Below are 17,800 nucleotides of genomic sequence, written 5' to 3'. Positions count from 1 at the left end.
CAGCCAGCCTTTTGAATGCACATTAAGTTAAAGTTTTACTTGCAACTGTCACAGGCAGAACTGTCCTTAATTTTCCCTCTGTCCACATATGGGGGGGCGGGGGGTGGGTATATATTCCTACATCTTATGTGTGGTTTTGCATTCCCCACCTTTAAAAGTAAGCTTGTTTTTCAAAGAACAAACATTTCTATTTTTCCTCCTTAAAGACTTATGTTTAGTAACAAATCCCAGCCCAGCCTTGTAATCCAAATCCTATTTGGTCCTGCAGTGAAGTCAAATATGGGATCCTGACATCAATTTGTTGCCATGGAAATAATTGAGATGTCAGTGTTCCTGCATTATGACTGTACCACAGGAGCAGATGGGCTGACAAGGGGGAAAAAATCTTTGCAAATATCTCCCTAATAATTAGCTAAAGTGTGAGGTACTGTTCTAAATTTACATTATTATAAAAATGCGAGTAAGATCCATCTAAACACCGCAGAATACAAGCATTTTGAACAAAATAATATCCTGGAGGAGAATATACGGGAAGACTCTTGCTATATCCTCATATTTCTCTGACTGTGCTCCTTTGCTTAGTATATCACTTTGGGGACTGCAGAAGAATATATAGCCAGGTGGAGAATAAATCATATTTAACGAAACAAACTTTACGTCACACAGAAAACGAGATGGCCGTGTTTGGGTGGGTAGCAGGTGGAGACAGCCTTTGGGCAGCCTTGTGAGGAACAGGCACTTTATCTGGACTGGTATGCAGTTAATGACTTGCAATAAATTTTGGCTACAGAAAATGTTTGGCAGGTCCTATGTTTGCCTCTTTCCTATGAATCTGGCCCAGAAAAATGAGACATCTCATTTGGTAAAACCAAATTATTTCCAGGATCCCCACTGTCTGTGACAGTGTCTTCTAGACTACATCCTATTGCACTGTTTTAATATTCAGTGAGAGCTTTTACATGAATTAGTTCACTCAGATTAAAATATGCCGGGAGAGTTTATAGATAGGTAGATGTGTGCACGAATGCGCACGGATCCCCACATCATGAGGGCTAACGCTGTCATTGGCTTGATTGTCGTGAGGTACTCTCATTGGAGCCGCTTACTCTACCTCCCACAGCGAGCCCTTTTTATCCAAACATGAAAACGTTGTTCTTCCCCATTGTGGGCTAATTACGCCATCTGTTTAGCCACAGTGCTATTAATGTTAACTCCTTAACACTCCTACATGCACTGCCCTTAAACACCTCATACTGTCAAAAGTACAAGTCATAAAAAAAGGCAAGGAAATTTGTCTCCCAGTTTGCGCCCAAAGCTCTGTATTGGATCTGTATAATGGCCAGTGCAGAGGCTTGAGTCTTCAGGCCTCTCTACTTCGATCTTGATCCTAATGGTGCAAATTTCAACATGAGCTATAACCGTGGAGAGCAAGTCGGTCTCTGTGGACAAGAGGCAAAGGTTGGGAAGTGGACAGCTGTTTGAGAAGGAGAATATAGTCAGGAAAAGGAGGACCAGAGAAGAAGAGTCCATCACCAGGCAAGCCTTGCTTCTCCTGGAAGTAATAAACCAGTTCATTTTCTTCATTAGGAAATAAACTTAAGAAAAGATCCATATCTCTTCCCAGATCATAGGTGTTTAATCGGCATGGGTTGTGCTGATATTGAATCCATTTTTGGCATTTTTTTGGTACTGGAAGTTGAGCCTAGAGAGGATGTCAGTATAGTCTCCAAGAAGGAATAGTGGGTTTCAAACCCGTGTTCAAGGTCAGAGGAGCAGAGAATTGGCTTGAGGCTAAGAAGACCAGGAGTGTACTCAGTGACAGAATGGATAATGAGATTCCATTTGAGCAAATATACCAGTTCCGGGTTTATTTAGTTTCTTTTCTCTCTGTGGAGCTTAATAGCATTGCAATAAAAACTTGCTAATTTAGATGAGTTGTAGGCCACACCTGTCTGAATTAATTGAAAGTCTGAATCACAGAACAATCTTATAGAAATTAAGTTTCATTATTTTTCTGATATGTATAATTAGCCTATCAATTAGAGGCTGGAAAAATTAAGTTTCTGAGCTACTTAGAATAGTTTGTATGAGATCAGCACCCTCTCCATCTTGTTTATGCTATGAATTAGTTTTTAAATGGTTTAATTTTTTTTTTTTCTACTCGGAGATCAGCTCTTGGCAAATGATTTTCACATTTAACGTTTGAAAAAGCCCTTGTTTCTCAGGTCAGGAAATTTTGTCTTGAAGGTGAATAGCTAAATTTATTTCCTTTAAGAAAACTCTGGATAGCCATCATTTTGCCCCAAACCCACATCTTTTGACTTTTTAATAATCACTGTGGACATTCGTGCTATTTAGTCAACTTCTTTTGAGATGTCCCCCACACTCCCTTAGCAGTGTCTGGTTAGGCTGCTGTAATAGAATAGCATAGACCCAGTGGCCCTTGAATACGCCATTGCCTTTAATTGCAGATCATCCTTCATTAGGAGTGACAAAGGGGATTTTCTTACTATGTTTTCTCCATATATTATCTAAAAGTATTTTAAGTGGAGGAATGCTGCCTTTCCCTGACAGGGCTAATTTGATTATTTTGACATAGATCTTATAAAATTAAACTGGGGCAGTTCCTCCTTGTTCATATCCCCTAGCACACACACTGTATGTCTCTGAGTCTCCCCAGGGTGATTCCTAATCGCAGATGGGATTGAGGAGCACAAGCCTACAGCTTGGATGCACCACAATCCTGAGATTTTATTATTACTTATTATAAACGTAGATGTGGAAGGTAGATACCGTTCTAACTACATGGTAGAGCCTTTTGTGAAACTTTATCACGAGCATACGGCTTCCATTCCGAGGAATTTCTGTAGCAGTGTTTAGGGATTTGCTGAGCCCTAGATGAAAGTCCCCCAGGGCACTGCGCGAATGGTAATGCAAGAACTAACATTTATCTAGGGGTTGTGCTTCATCCAAACCCTTACAGACGTTAGTTCATTTGACCCTCATGACACCGCACAAGGTGGAGAACGTAGTTCCTCAGGTGACAGAGGAAGAAAGTAAATTTGCTTAGATTTGAAGCAGGGTTTAGACTGAGGCTGAGTCTGGCAGTACCGACTCTTGGGACACTCAGAACTTGTACACAGGATCACGGTTCTCTGCTCCACTCAGAGTACTGTACTTGGTTTTCTGGTGTGGATGTTTCCTATTTCTAGTTTGATTTAAAGGAACGAGATGACCAATTTTTAGAGAAGGTGTGTGTGTGTGTGTGTGTGTGTGTGTGTGTGTGTGTTTGTTGCAGGTAAATGTGGTGGACAGAAAAGAGCAATAGTTGTCCTGAGTTGCAGATAGTGGTATGCAGCCCCACGTGAGTGTGGGAAAGAAACCGGAAGGACAATAGTGCTCTTAATACTTGAGCCTTCTTCGCTCCAGCCCCTGAAATGGCCAGCCTAATCTTCAGCCTCTGTCACAAGAAAATGGACATTTGCACGGTTCTATTGAGGACCGGGATGCTGGCTTTTGAGTAGATCATTCTGACTGGCGTTTTCCATTGCCGTGGTGGTTAGAACTCTCTTTACACTCATGGTGTTGTTTAATCGTTGAGTCTGCACCTTTGTGGCCATAAGCTGTCTTTATGTCTGAGGAGACAGGTTCAGGGAAAATGGAGTCTTCTCGGTGATGCGTGAACTTTGACCCAGAGCTCAGTTTTTGTGCAGCTCTTTATTTTTGAGCACGTCACATCTCTGTCTTCTGCATTTCATGTTTCAGTCCAGTAGGCCGGGAAGGAGTCTGTTGTCACCTATCATGGTCAGTGTAGTTGCCCCTTCTTTGGGGATAAGCACTGAGGAGCAAGGCTTGCTATACATTTTATTCTTCTGAGATTTGGCCTCATTATCAGCATAGAACCGGAAGTTAAGACAAACGAATCTGGGTTATTGTCTCTGATGATTTAAGCTTCCGTTTTATAAAGACAATGTAGTGCATTCTTTGGTAACGAAAATAGCAACGGTCAGCAAACTCACTCAGGAAAAAGATCCGAAAGCTCATGGGTTGGGTGTGGTCGTGCGCGTACCACATCTTTGATCTCGGGAGTTGCAGGAGGATTTCTGTGAGTGCTAGGCAAGCCAGGAATAGGCTGTGAGACCCTGTGTTAGACCCCAAAGCAAAAGCTGAAAGCCAAGCCCAGACTGAAATCACACACAGTTGGGGATACCTTCTCTTTGAAACAAGTCATCATTGTGTCATCGTAATTGGCTTCCGACCCTCCACCCGCCTTTTTCAGCTCCCTGAGTTCTTGTATTACAATTGTATGTCAGCATGCCTGGGGTCACAAGTATGTAGCTGAAGTAAAAGGAAGTGAGATGGGTGGCCATGTTCCCTTAAGGGGACGGCCACTTTATTCATAACATTATTTTAAGAATAAGATTTATGTTTACTTACTAGGTATGCATGTTTGTGCATCTCTCTCTCTCTCTCTCTCTCTCTCTCTCTCTCTCTCTCTGTTTATGTGTGTTTGTGTGTATGTGCATGCATATGAGTGAAGCAGGGGACAAAGTACAGGTGTCATTTTTCTCTTTCATCCAAGTAGGTTCCAGAGATCAAATTGCCAGGTTCATCACTGAGCAGTTTTACCATCTCAGCCTATTGCTGCTCCTGAGGTACCCAGTTCTGTGTGCACTTTTAAGTCACTAGATGCTCATTGCTCACACAGCCCTGGGAGGGCCTCTCCCTCTTGCCAAGCGCTAAGCTGTTTGTTATGCATTGACATCTTCAGCTCTCACTATTAGACATCGTCACAAGGTTTGCATTTGGTCCTATCTCTGTGTGTGGGTTAAAGCCTGAAGCCACGTCTCATACCTAGAATCCCAGTATTTGGAAAACTGAGGCAGGAGGATCCTGGGCCAGCCTGGGATACGTAATAAGTCCTGATTTCAACAACAACAACAACAACAACAACAACAACAACAACAAGAGAGGCATATTTAAATTTTATGAGGGATGTGTGGCATAAGTTCTTTAGAATAATGGTGTGATGGAGACAAATAGGAATTCATCTATTTCAGAGGTAAAAATCTGAACTATTCATTTCTGATCTTAACAGTCTTAAGGATTCCAGATACCCTTTGTCTTTGTGGGTTATATCTATCAATCTACATGAAAATTAAAATTGGAAGGGAAAACTTTATTAGATATTAATAAGAAATAAACAGAGGTCAATGGTGGTACTTTGCTTGTGGTGCATGAGATCAAGCCCTTGAGTAGGATAAGCACATTTTCTACAACAGGAATATTGATGGATGTATAAAATGCTTAAAAACAAACAAACAAACAAACAAACAAACAAAGAAACAAACAGTCTCTTCTTCCCTGTTCTAAACTAACATCACTTAAAATAGTTCCTTAAAACCAACAAAAAATTCAGATCTCTAATACCTAGCTTATCAGAGATCATTTTCTCTTTCTTTTTGGTAATATGTAGTTTTGGTTGAAAATAATAGATATATATTCCCACAGAGATAGGTAATCAGAAAGGATGTCTCTTAATAAACCTACCAGAAAATTGGAGATGACTTTCTTTGACAATGTGCCAGAACTCCAGGGTCTAATCTCTTAAGAGTATTTTTGTTATACTGGTGTTTTTCACAATTTGGGTGGATCGTTGGTAGGTGTGTAATTTGTAACTTTATTCATTGGTCAGTTGGAAAATTCTGGCTCATCCTGCTTCCCTGCTTCTAAATTGTTTATACAGTTCAAATAAGTTTACAGAGAATTTATGGATTAGAAAGTCATCAGGCAATGAGCAGCGGATAAAAATTTTCAAGATACTAATTTTTGCTTAAAGTTGAACTTTTATCACCAGCAACAAAGAGTGGTTGGTTGCTTTCAAGCCTGCGAGAGGTGAAATCACTTTATCACTCAGAAAAGGCTGGTCAGGGCCCCTCGGGGATACAGTTTGTCATCAGTCCTTCCCTCAGGAGAACACTGCTTCATGAAAACAGTGGCTACTTTAAGGGTTCTTTTCTTTGATCATCATTCAAACTTGTGGTGATAAGAATGACAAATACCTCCCTTAGCTTAAGTAGACGGTTTTCTGGTCTCTGTGTGGTGGCTCTGTTAGTGGAGACTATGACACGTTTCTGAGGTGCAGCCTTGCTGGAGGAAGAACCTTACAGGGGGTGGGCTTTGCAAGTTTATAGCTGTCCCCGACTTCCAGTTCCATGTTTGGAGTTTGTGGTTGAAGCCCTGATAGCTCAGCTTCCTGCTTTAGCTGCCAGCTGCCTTCATGGACTCTCCCCCCGCAACTGTAAGCCCAAATAAACTCTTCCTTCTGGAGAGTACCTTGTTTGATCACAGCAAATTCATAGGAATTAAGGCACCATCCCATCTGCAAACGCAAAAGACTAAGGGAGCATAATCAAGGCTTGTGATTGTACAAAATGAATTTTGTCTTAGTCATTCCAAAATGAAAGGTGCATTTTATTGACTCTGGTTGCACATTAGGGATAAGTAAAGCTGATGACCGTTTAATTTGGTGTCCATTTTGATTCATGCTCCTGGTCCCAAGCAGTTTTGTCCCCAACATGGCGCCAGCAACTGAAAAGATAACCTGGGTTGGAGTATCCTTCCTAAGTAGTGTTGACTTCACAGAAGTTCCAGAAGGTTCTTAAGGGGCACACTTTGCATATATTTTGCTCAGAGAATCAGTTACCATGAGCAGAGAGAAATTTCCAGTATGTATTTCTGAAAGTCAAAGATTTTTCTCCTGCATTCTAATAAATGGTTCTGTTAATTGGCTCATTAACAGCTTGGAAAAATTAAATTGCTATTACAGAGAAGAGGATAATTTGTTTTTAATTCTCAAGTAAATTAAGCACAATAACACTTCACAGTACATTCCTTAAGAGCGATCGCCCGCTTCATTATTGGGATGTGTCCATTCCTCACAGGAAATATGGCTTGAGTTGGCGATGCACTTGTCCCTGTCAGAGCTGCAACCATTATTTTCAGCTTACAGAGTTATTGGTCTGACTTTTGCACCTGCAGCATTGAGTTTTATGCAGCACATGTATGGGCAAAAGCAATTTAAGTGCAAATAGATTTGACTCTTCTACCCTTGAATTCCCAAGGGTCCTACTATAAGTACGACTATTAAATGTCCCATCTTTTGTTAATTAAAAAATGTTAATTCTTATTTAACATTTTTATATATATTAGTTATATAATAGTTAATTAAAACATGCACTTAACAGGAAGGAAAATTTAATCAGAAAGCAGAAATCACATCTAATAAATCTTTCCAGTATTTCTGCTCCCCTACTCTTTCTATTTTATCCAGGCTTCCTTTCATAGCGGGGGTGGGGGTGGGAGGGTGGGAGAGCGATGTTAATATATAAAGTTGACCCCTGGGAGGAGTGTCTTTAGAGACACAAGTATAAAGAGTTGTGGCCAATATCTGCTGCACAATTAGACTGGCTCTGTCGATTCCTGTCAAATACCTCAGATGACTAAACAGAAAGTTCTAATAAAGTAATTCAGAGTGTAGGCATTAACAGCCTATGTTTAAGTGATATAATTTTATTAAGTTGATATGAATTTATAAAATATTCTGGGTACGAGGGGCTGGAGAGATGGCTCAGAGGTTAAGAGCACTGACTGCTCTTCCAGAGGTTTCGAGTTCAATTCCCAGCAACCACATGGTGACTCACAGCCATCAGTAATGGGATCTGATGCCCTCTTCTGGTGTGTCTGAGGACAGCTACAGTGTACTCACATACATAAAATAAATAAATAAACTCCTCAAAAAAAAAATCAAAATATTCTGGGTGTGTCAGTAAAGAATGCTGTTTTCCGTAGCACTAACGTAGAATGAGCTCTCGTGCCGTGCCTTTTGCATCTCTTAATGCCAAAGTCACCCGAGTACAGATATTTAAACACATTTCATAAAGCTGACTTCACAAAGGGCAGAAACCTGTCATGGTGTGATCCTTGCTCCATGGAGACGGTTCCTGCCTGATGTTTTCCACACTTCATTAGTGATTAAACTTTGACTCAAAAATGCTATCCATAACGTCTTGCCCCCTCTCACATTCCAACACAGAATCTTTGCATCCTGAGGGCAATAGGCTAGCTAGCGTGAGAAAACGCTCATGTGCGTGAATTATTTAGTTCCAATAGTCATTTAGTACCTAACAGGGACCATGCTCTGGTGTGCTGAGAACTGAGTTTATGGGGAAGACCTTCCCAGTATATCAGAAGAATGAAAAGTGCTGACATATATATAATAGGGTATGTCCTGCGGCCTTGTCCAGAATCAACCCTATTGCGCGCGCTCTCTCTCTCTCTGTGTGTGTCTGTCTGTCTCCCTGTGTGAGTGTGTGTGTGTGTGTGTGTGTGTGTGTGTGTCTGGGTGTGTATTTCTCTCTCTTTCTCTTTCTCTCTCTGTGGGTGTATGCATGTATGTGCATGTGTGTGTATGGGTGTGTGTGTGTGTGTGTGTGTGTGTGTGTCTGGGTGTGTATTTCTCTCTCTTTCTCTCTCTCTCTCTGTGGGTGTATGCATGTATGTGTGTGTGTGTGTGTGTGTGTGTGTGTGTGTGTGTGAGAGAGAGAGAGAGAGAGAGAGAGAGAGAGAGAGAGAGAGAGAGAGAGAAAGACTCATGCGTCTACTCAAAGAGCCCAGAGAAGTGTCTGTAGAGAGGTTGGCTCACTTGAATTTTATATACTCAAATGCCTCAGTTATGGTGAACGGCAGTCACTGCTAGCATTCCTAGAGCCTCAGAGTCTGGGTTATAAAAAGTAGAAGTTCATGCTGAAACCTAGAAGGGTAGATGACGTTTCAGCAGCAGCAGCAGCGATTGTGCAGTCTTCCTGATGCGAACAGTATGTGTTTAGAAGGCGAGGAATATGATGGAGCGTTTCAGAGGCTGGTGGCCCTTTAGGCCGTATGTGGCAACATTACTTCTGTGTTTGCTGCAGTATAAAGAAAGCTGTTTCCAAGTCTTTCAGTATTTTCTTTAATTTGCATGAAGCTGATAGATCTAATCCACACATGCCCCTTGCTTTCATGCTCTAAGTGTTTCTATCACAGAGGAGCCTGATGTGGAGTTTGCATGCTGGAGAATGGCCAAGGTTCTTGACTGCCTTAAGCACACATAATATGTTAATCCTGGTTCAAATCCTACTGCTAATTAGCTCCTGGGTCTCTGGATCGGTTATATAAGGTTTCCCAACCTGACTTTCTTAATGCTATATCTTAGAGATAAAGACAGTACCTGACTCCTTGGGTGCTTGTGAACAAGTGAGACAATCTGTGGAAAGTGCTTAGCTTGGTGCTGGTCGTGGAGCAGGTCTCAATGCAAACTAGCTATTATTTTCTCTTAAAGCAACTCAGTAAATGCTACAGTTACTGTGCTTAAGAAGGGCGCGAATCACACTGACAAATAGGTGATCATTCAACTAGGTGTCTGTACACTACAGTTTGTTCAAATACATATGCATGCACACACACATACACACATACACACACCACACAGACAGACAGACAGACACACACACACACACACACATGCACACCACAGATACACAGAGACACACACCACATAGACACACACAGACAGGCACACACACAGACACAGACACAGACACAGACACACACACACACACACACACACACACCCCTCGAAGTAAGCTAGGTGCTTGTGGTGGCGTAATCCTTTCAGGTGGACAGAGGCAGGCATATCTTGTGAGTTTGAAGTGAGCCTTGGAGTTTGAGGTCAGCCACTGTTACACACTGAGACCCTGTCTCATACACAAAACAAACAAGGAAAAGGACCAGTGTTCCTTAGATTTGTCTCCTGTCAGCTTTAGATATTCTAAAGAGTAAAAAACCCCATAAGATTGCAGTTAATGGCAAAGGCCTTTGTTCAAAAGCTGTTTTGAGTGTTTTTCGTACTGTTTTCCTCAGCTTTATTTGCAAGCTGGAGCAGGTATTAAAGATGAAGTGTTGTGGTGGGAGCCCGAGCCCAGGGCGCTTGAAGCATTGCTAATTTCCAACCTTGTAATTTAGTTAAATTGAAACATAACTGCATTTAGATGAATGGGCTGCTAGTTTCCCTTCGCAGAGCAAACATGCCAACCTTTCATTACTTCTTGTCTGCGCTAGGGCTTCTGAGCTGTTCGGGTCTGCTCGCTTACACCACTTGACAGGGAACACGACTGCAGATTCTCCAGTCTGGAAAAAAAAAAACAAAACAAAACAAAAACGAAAGAATTAAAACAGTGAAGGATGCTTTCTGTAACAGACTGTGTCATTTTCTATTTTGAAGTGAGAGCGGGAGACAGATTCCAGAGGGTGGTGGTGTTGTGGAAAATGCTTCATTCTTGGCTCATGCTTTTACAAACCTGGGAGCAAATGGGGGGTGGGGTGGGGGTGGGGGACGGACACAGTAGGTCCAATTACATATACAGTTTATCTTCATTTGGGATCCATGACTTCTATTAAATTTAATTACTTCCCCTGTGGCTTCTATTAAATTTAATTAATTTCCCCTGCAGCTGCCGTGCCAGAGGTGCTGCTGCTAAATGAAGGTGATTGCTAATTGAAGGAGTTTTCCTGAAAGGTTTTACTCTTTCTCCTGTTGATGTGGAAACCCCTCCACCAGCCTGTCACCTCACAGTGGAGTGAGGAGTTGCTGTGAGCGCTTCACAGCTCTGTAGAGAACTCTGGACTGCTTGGGGGGAGGGTGCGATCCTCCAATTACTATGTGTGTTGGTGGTGAGGCCAGTGTGCCGATACTCAGCCAAGAAACCGGGTCCAGTCTCAACCTAGACAAGATGGAACCTGTTAGGCCTACCTACTCATGGAGGTGCTTGGCAGCTCAAGCACACTAATTACTGCTCCATTCCAAAGGCACAGAGAAGCAAGTGTGTATCACTGATCCAACAACACACTTACTGTTTCAGGGACTTCTTCAGAATTAAAAGTCAGTGTTACGGATGATATAGGTGACTCTACTTGGGCTGTAATGCCATGAGGATAAGATAGAGTATTTATATCTGAAGGGGAAAAAAAATCCAAAGCCTTATTGTAAAAAGTCAAAACAAAATTGGTACATCCCCATTGTCATTGCTCTCTATCTAAAAGTTGAGGCAATATTAGAAAGAAAAAGTGTACGAGCATTTAATCTGTATGCATTTAGACAGCTTTTATCTCCAGGTTTTCTATTTATTACAAAATGGGACTTATTTTTGAACATCAGTATATTCTAGAAATTATGTGCTCATTGTATTGCATTTGTAAATCTTCATGGCACGCATAATGTATGCAATTAGATAAACATGTCTGAATATTATATGTCAGCGCATGGTATTTATTTATTAGTTAAGCTGGCAGTACAATGAAGTTTTTAATTTTTTTTTTTAACAAAGAGATGGGGCTCGAGGTTGTCTTTGCTCTCAATAATTGTATCTGTTTATTCAAGCAGCCGTGTGTGAATTACACCTCCCTGTGTCCGGATACCATATGGTTTTTTTTTTGGAGAACATCTGTCGTTCTTTGGGAGAACAATAGATACTCACACGGAATTAAGCCCTTTAAAAAGTTGTTTCTTTTGTTTGTCACAAACTCATTTTCTGTTTCTTCTGTTTCTCCTACCCCTCTGCATACTTCAGAGTGCGCGAACCTCGCTCAAACAAGAAGGTCACTTTTCTCATGATTTGCTTGGCTTCATGCTAAGTTTGTTGCTTCTGTGTTCCTCTTCTCTTTCGGCAGGAACTGTTCCCATGATGCTTTGCGTAGCACTGTAGAGATTGATGTAATGGACAAGCCCATTTGATACTTTTAGTTTGTATCTCTACTCATTTCCTGTGGAAAGAAAAGCGGAGCTTCAATGCAGGAATGATTTAAATACGAGGCCTCCGTGTAGAATTGGACTTGTTGATTAATATTGTTGGACAAGGGGGAGGTTAGGGAAAAACAGATCTAGTAGGATTGTTGTAGAAGGCAGGTCAGTGTGGTCTGGTCACCTGGGAAGTAGGAGGAGGTCAGGAACTCTACCAGAGAGCTAGGGCAGGGAATGGGTTACCCACTGAACTGGTGAGATGGAATAATCTATATTTATCTGTCCAGAACTGGACCGTGTAGATTGGCAGATTATAGTGGGATTTTAGTCCAGCACCATGGCTACTCTGACTGGAATACAGACATGTCCTTAGCGCACACACCTTTAAGCCCTCTGCTGTGATATAGACACACCTTTAAAACACACCTTTAATCCCCAACAAAGAAGGTCCAATTAGTTTGTAGAAGGAAGTACCCAAGTTTGAAATTGATATCTGAGTGACAGACAAGATGACGAATCAGAGAAAGATATGACAGAATAGGACATGCTAAACTCTCATGAGAAGAGAGAGGAAAGGGAAGTTACTTGAGGGAGCAGTGAGGAGGGAGGCAGTTTTACCAGGAGACAGGACGAGGAGAGAACAAGCAAGACACAGGTGGAGACAGAATGAGACAAGATTAGCACACAATGCCAAAATTAATTTGAGGCCAAGCAGAGCAATTCAGTCAGAAACTGAGAGAGAAGCCAGCTTGAATTAGTCAGTTTGGAGAGGAATTTTGAGTCAGAGTTCAGAAAGAACTAGAAAAGGGTGAGTTTCAGCAGTAAGTCTCAGAGGCTGAAAACATTCGAGGCCTAGAAAGATTGTGTGGAGGCTCGAAGCTTCTAGGACTAGGCCCAGGTTAGCAGACTGAGGCCGTGAACTTTGGAGATGACAATTACATTCAGAGAATGAAAGTTACTTTTGCAGCAGACTTGGTGACATTTGAGAACAGAGCTTAGTATGAGGGTTGGCAACGTGGTGAAGAGCATCTGGCTGAAGACCCAGGACCCTTTTCCCACCTTGTTGCCTAGCCACTCTACACCATTCAATTCTCTGCATCCTTCTCTGATAGCCATGACTCATGGGCTAACACAGAAACCAGGCAAGCAACTTTTTTTTTTCTTTGTGGTATGAATTCAGTTCAAGCATTGTGTTCTGTTGAGTCTATCTGCACATACTTTAAAAAATGTCACCTCACTCACCCTCACCATATTTTCATTGATGCCACCTAGACAGCTACCACATTTTTCCTATCTTAGTTAGGGTTTTACTACTGTGAACAGACACCATGACCAAGGCAACTCTTACAAAGGGATTGAATTGGGGCTGGCATACAGATTCAGAGGTTCAGTCCATTACTGTCAAGTCAAGAGCATGGCAACCTCCAGCCAGGCAAGGTGCAGGAGGAGCTGAGAGTTCTACATCTTCATCTGTACGCTGCCAGTGAAAGGTGACTTCCAGTCAGCTAGGATGAGGGACTTAAAGCCTATGCCCACAATGATACATCTACTCCAAAAGGGCCACACCTCTGAATAGTGCCACTCCCTGGCCAAGCATGTACAAATCATCACATCTCCCTATAATATCTTAAATCTTTTCCCTAAAGAGATTTTTTTTTTCCTCTTTGGATTTCAAGCACAACCCTTCTTACATTTCCTTCTCCTCCAGTTCTTCTGGGCCTTCCTTTGGTCCCTCTGCTGTGTACAGCCTTTGCCAAACCACTCATTTCTTCCTACCCTCATTCTCTTCTCTACTTGTCCTTTCAGATGTCTTCACCCCTCCCTTCTCTGGGTCCTGGGCACATGGGATGATACACACTTTTATGTTCCAGTAAACTGTGGTGGTTATTAATGACTTAGACTCTGTTTATTTAGAGGCAGTGACCATGGAATGACTTCGAATTGCAAGGAAATCATCTTTTAGAATTTTTTTCTCTGCTGCCACCTTGGTACTTTTCTGTTGGTATAGACAATATCTGAGGGCATTTAAGAGGTTTTCTTGGCTGATGATCCTGACTTATTTAAACTTCAAACAGCACACTATGGCGTTGTGAGTATCCCACCCACAACATAATTTGACAGAGAAGTGGAAAAGGAAGTAGCCAGTTTAGAAAGGGTCACACCCCTGGCTTATTTCTACATCCAGATAACACTTTTCACAGAATTAATCTGATTTCAAAGAACTACATGAATTCTTCCTGATAGGAAAGAACAGAATCCCTCTTACGGACCTATTATTTCATGACCAAGAACACTGAGTACTAACATTGTCTGTGGACCTTCTGCAAGGCACACATTCAGGTCGTCTTGTCCACCCTTTGCAAGGGATTGATCGCTTTATTTGGTATACTTTTGTTTTGGTTGTGAAGTTTAGTTTTCTTGCTATGTCATGATGTTGATACAACTTAGTGATGATGTTAACCTTGGTTATCAACTTGACACATCTGGTAATTGCAAGAACAGATTGACTTGTGGATGTTTGTGGGTCATTTTGATTGCACTTAGCATTTATTGCTTCTTAAGAGACATTAAGTGAATCTGTCTAGCTCTCCCTACCCCCAATCTCTTTTAAATATAATACACTTATTCTTCTCACAGAAAAAAGAAGTGTAGGACTTTCTATATTGTGTAAGTTAACCTTTACTTTAGCCTGTCTAGAGGAGACATAAGGTAAGTGACGGTAGACTGATCTTTGATGGAAGATTTGCTATTGTTTGAGGAATCTTGAGCTTGAATTCTGCTCCTCCTGACTCAAAGACAAAGGTTCTTTGTCAGTTGGCTTAACTGTGTAACATTTGGATTTCTCATTTCTAAAAGACTGTACCAGAGCACCTAGGCCAGGCTGACCTGCTTCTTTTCTGTTTACTTTTGTCTAGAGATGTGTTCTTCCCACTGCCCAAAGTTTTCCTTTCTCATTTCCTATTGTCGGAGACAGCACTTCTTTAGGGCTAAATTGGATGATTAAGCCTTTTTCAAAACAAAACAAAACAAAACTCAAATGCCTTTTCACAGGTTTAAGTGGCTGCCAAATATTCATACTTTTGTTAAGATTTGAATAAACTCTTTACAGAAAGGGAAATAGAAACTTTCAAGCAGGTGAAAAAATGCTTAATTATTCTTATAATAAAGGAGTACGTGTTGAAATGGCAGAGGAATGGCATTTTCTTCCTTTTGATTGATTTGGCGGCTATCCAGAAATTTTGGGCTACTTTTCTAGTAAAGGCGTAGGAAACAGTTTGATATGCTGTTGTTCCTGTAAGGTTCAGGGCACTCTGTGCAGGGCATGTTAACAACATCCATCTAATATAGACCGCCATAGCCAATAACAGTCTCCCCCCTACCCCCACCCCACCCCACCCCCACAAGAACGTGTCAGAAATATCTAATAGAAAGTGTTCATGGCACCCTTATTTTATAATAGCAAAAGTTAGAAATTAACTAAACATTTTATTTTTATAGAACTATTAAATCAATTACAGTGCATTCGTACAATGGAATGTTGCCCAGCTGGTAAAAGATTTAGGATGCTGAGGTAGGTCTATATTTACTCATGTAGAAGGTCAAGATATTTTATTAAAGGTTTTGAAAATAGTCTGTGCTAACAGGATACAAAGGTTAAAAGCTTTTAAACAGAGATTAGAAAACATTTTTGTTGGTACATATACATATACACATACATAAACACTTATACACATATACATACACACACATATATATACACACACACACATACATATATACATATACACATACATATATGCATACACCCATACATATGTACACACATACTTATCCACACACACACATATATAATACACATACACACATATATATACAGACACACATACATATATGCATACACCCATACATATGTACACACATACTTATCCACACACACACACATATATAATACACATACACACATACATATACAGACACACATGTGCACGTACATAATTATCACTACATTGTTTTTCACTTTGTTTTCAAGTTTGAAAACATGTTATCTCACAGATTTGACTTCAGCCAAGTGATAACTAATGCCACTAATTCTAGTACTTGGGAAGTGGAAGCAGAGAATCAAGGGGTTGAAGGTCAATCTCAGGCTACATAGTGAATTGGAGGCCAGCCTGGGCTATAGAAGATCATTTCTCAACAAAAATCATAAAGATAACTATAAAACTTAAATATAAAGTAGTGTGGGTAGTTATCTTAACACCCCTGTGAGGTGCAGGTTGGGTTTTGATTGGTAGAGAGAAGGAACTAGGCAGGGCTGGATGATGGCTCAGTGGTTAGAAGCACTTGCTGTGCAATCCTCAGGTCTAGAGTTTGGATACTAACACTTGCACAACAAGACATGCATCCTGTGCACATTGTAACCCCAACTCTGAGCTGGGAGGGAACCAAAGCATCATTGGGGCTTGCTGGCTTCCAACCTAGTCCAGAAAAAGGGAACCCCAGGTTCAGGAAGAGACTCAAGGGACTAGCTGGAGAGACTGTCGGTGAAGGACACCTCACAGCCTCCAGCTTTGGTCCGATACCCACACCCACAAACGTGTTTGCACACACTCCCTGCCCCGCAACGTAAATACATTGAGGTAGGGGAGAGAGCTAAGTGTTAAGACTTTAGCTGAGGCAAAGTGCACCAACACCCTCCCATGGCCTTCAGCCTTTGGTGATTAAAAAGATCAGGTGGTAGGAGTTTCACAGGAAAGCAGGAGATGGTGTTTGCGGTCTAGGGGCCTGCATCAGGTTTGTTCTCTCTGCCAATTACAGTATTAAGATCCTCAAGCTTAACAGGGAGCATAGGAGAAATTACAGCAAACAAGAGGAAACAGAATCAGCACAGAATAAGGCTTTTCTTGGAAGAGAGGATGGATACAGAGTTGGGGGAGAAGGAGAGAGGGTGGAGGGGAGAGACAGAGAGACAGACAGAGAGAGAGACAGAGAGAGACACACAAAGAGAGACAAAGAGAGACAGAGACACACATACACAGAAAGTGCGAGAAAGTGAGAGAGAGTGAGACAGAGCGAGACAGCAAGAGAAGGAGAGAGAGAGAGAGAGAGAGAGAGAGAGAGAGAGAGAGAGAGAGAGAGGAGAGCCAAGGCCCAGCTCTCCTGGAGGAATGTTTTTGTTGTTTGTTTTGTCTTTTGTTTTTGTTTTTGTTTTCTAAAAGTTCCTGAACTGTCTTCCTTGCCTACTTTGGGGCTGGTTAGTTTGAAGAAAGACAGGATAGCTGATTGGCCCAGAAATGTTGTGTAAACACATCCTGATTCAGGCCTTGAACTTAATGAGCCAGTCAGTCTGTCAGCAAAGGACATACTGGCAGCAGAAAAATCTACATGGCCTTTGCTATAAGCTGCCTGGCCTTTGCCTCAGGTTAGGGGGATGAGGAAGAAGCCAGCCAGCTTGGAAGTTCAGTCTTTATTACCTGGTCATGCTCTCTCTCTGTATCTGTCTGTCTACCAGGGAGTCTTTCTAACCTCTAGTCCCTTAGTAGGATGCCAAAGGTTAATTTGAAATGTAGCCTGCAATCAACTAATTCTGAGCAAAGCCACAGATAGACTGGTGCATCCCCAACTCATTTTGCTGGGTTTCGTGTGAGCTGGATTTTGAGTCAGAATCAAAATGAGAATGTAGAGTAGCACGTGGGGCTCACATGCAAGCGAGGCACCTCACACACCGGATCTCTCAATGGTGCACTTTCAGCTCTTGCTCATTCTGGGAGCTTGGAGCTGTTTTTAAGACCATATTTCAATTTTTAGCTAACCGGTTCTCCAACTGATGGGGAATTAATTACAGAAAGTGTGCAAATATTTTCAGATCCTGGACCCTGCCATTCGTGAGCATTACTTTTTGATATGTAATCCATAGTTCTCCCAAGTTTGAGCTCCTCTCATATATGGAGGGTAACTGTTTCGGAT

At 41.6% G+C, this 17,800-nt stretch overlaps 1 protein-coding gene across 24 annotated transcripts in view; it reads left to right on the top strand.

Moving 5' to 3' along the window:
* Ptprk (protein tyrosine phosphatase, receptor type, K) overlaps positions 1 to 17,800 on the top strand; it is a 499,334-nt gene that overhangs the window by 70,582 nt on the left and 410,952 nt on the right.

Source organism: Rattus norvegicus, chromosome 1 (genome assembly GCF_021556685.1).
Source record: "Rattus norvegicus strain SHRSP/BbbUtx chromosome 1, alternate assembly SHRSP_T2T, whole genome shotgun sequence".
NCBI lineage: Eukaryota > Metazoa > Chordata > Mammalia > Rodentia > Muridae > Rattus > Rattus norvegicus.
Note: the sequence above shows the minus strand (reverse complement) of the source record. Positions and strands in the feature narration are given on the sequence as shown.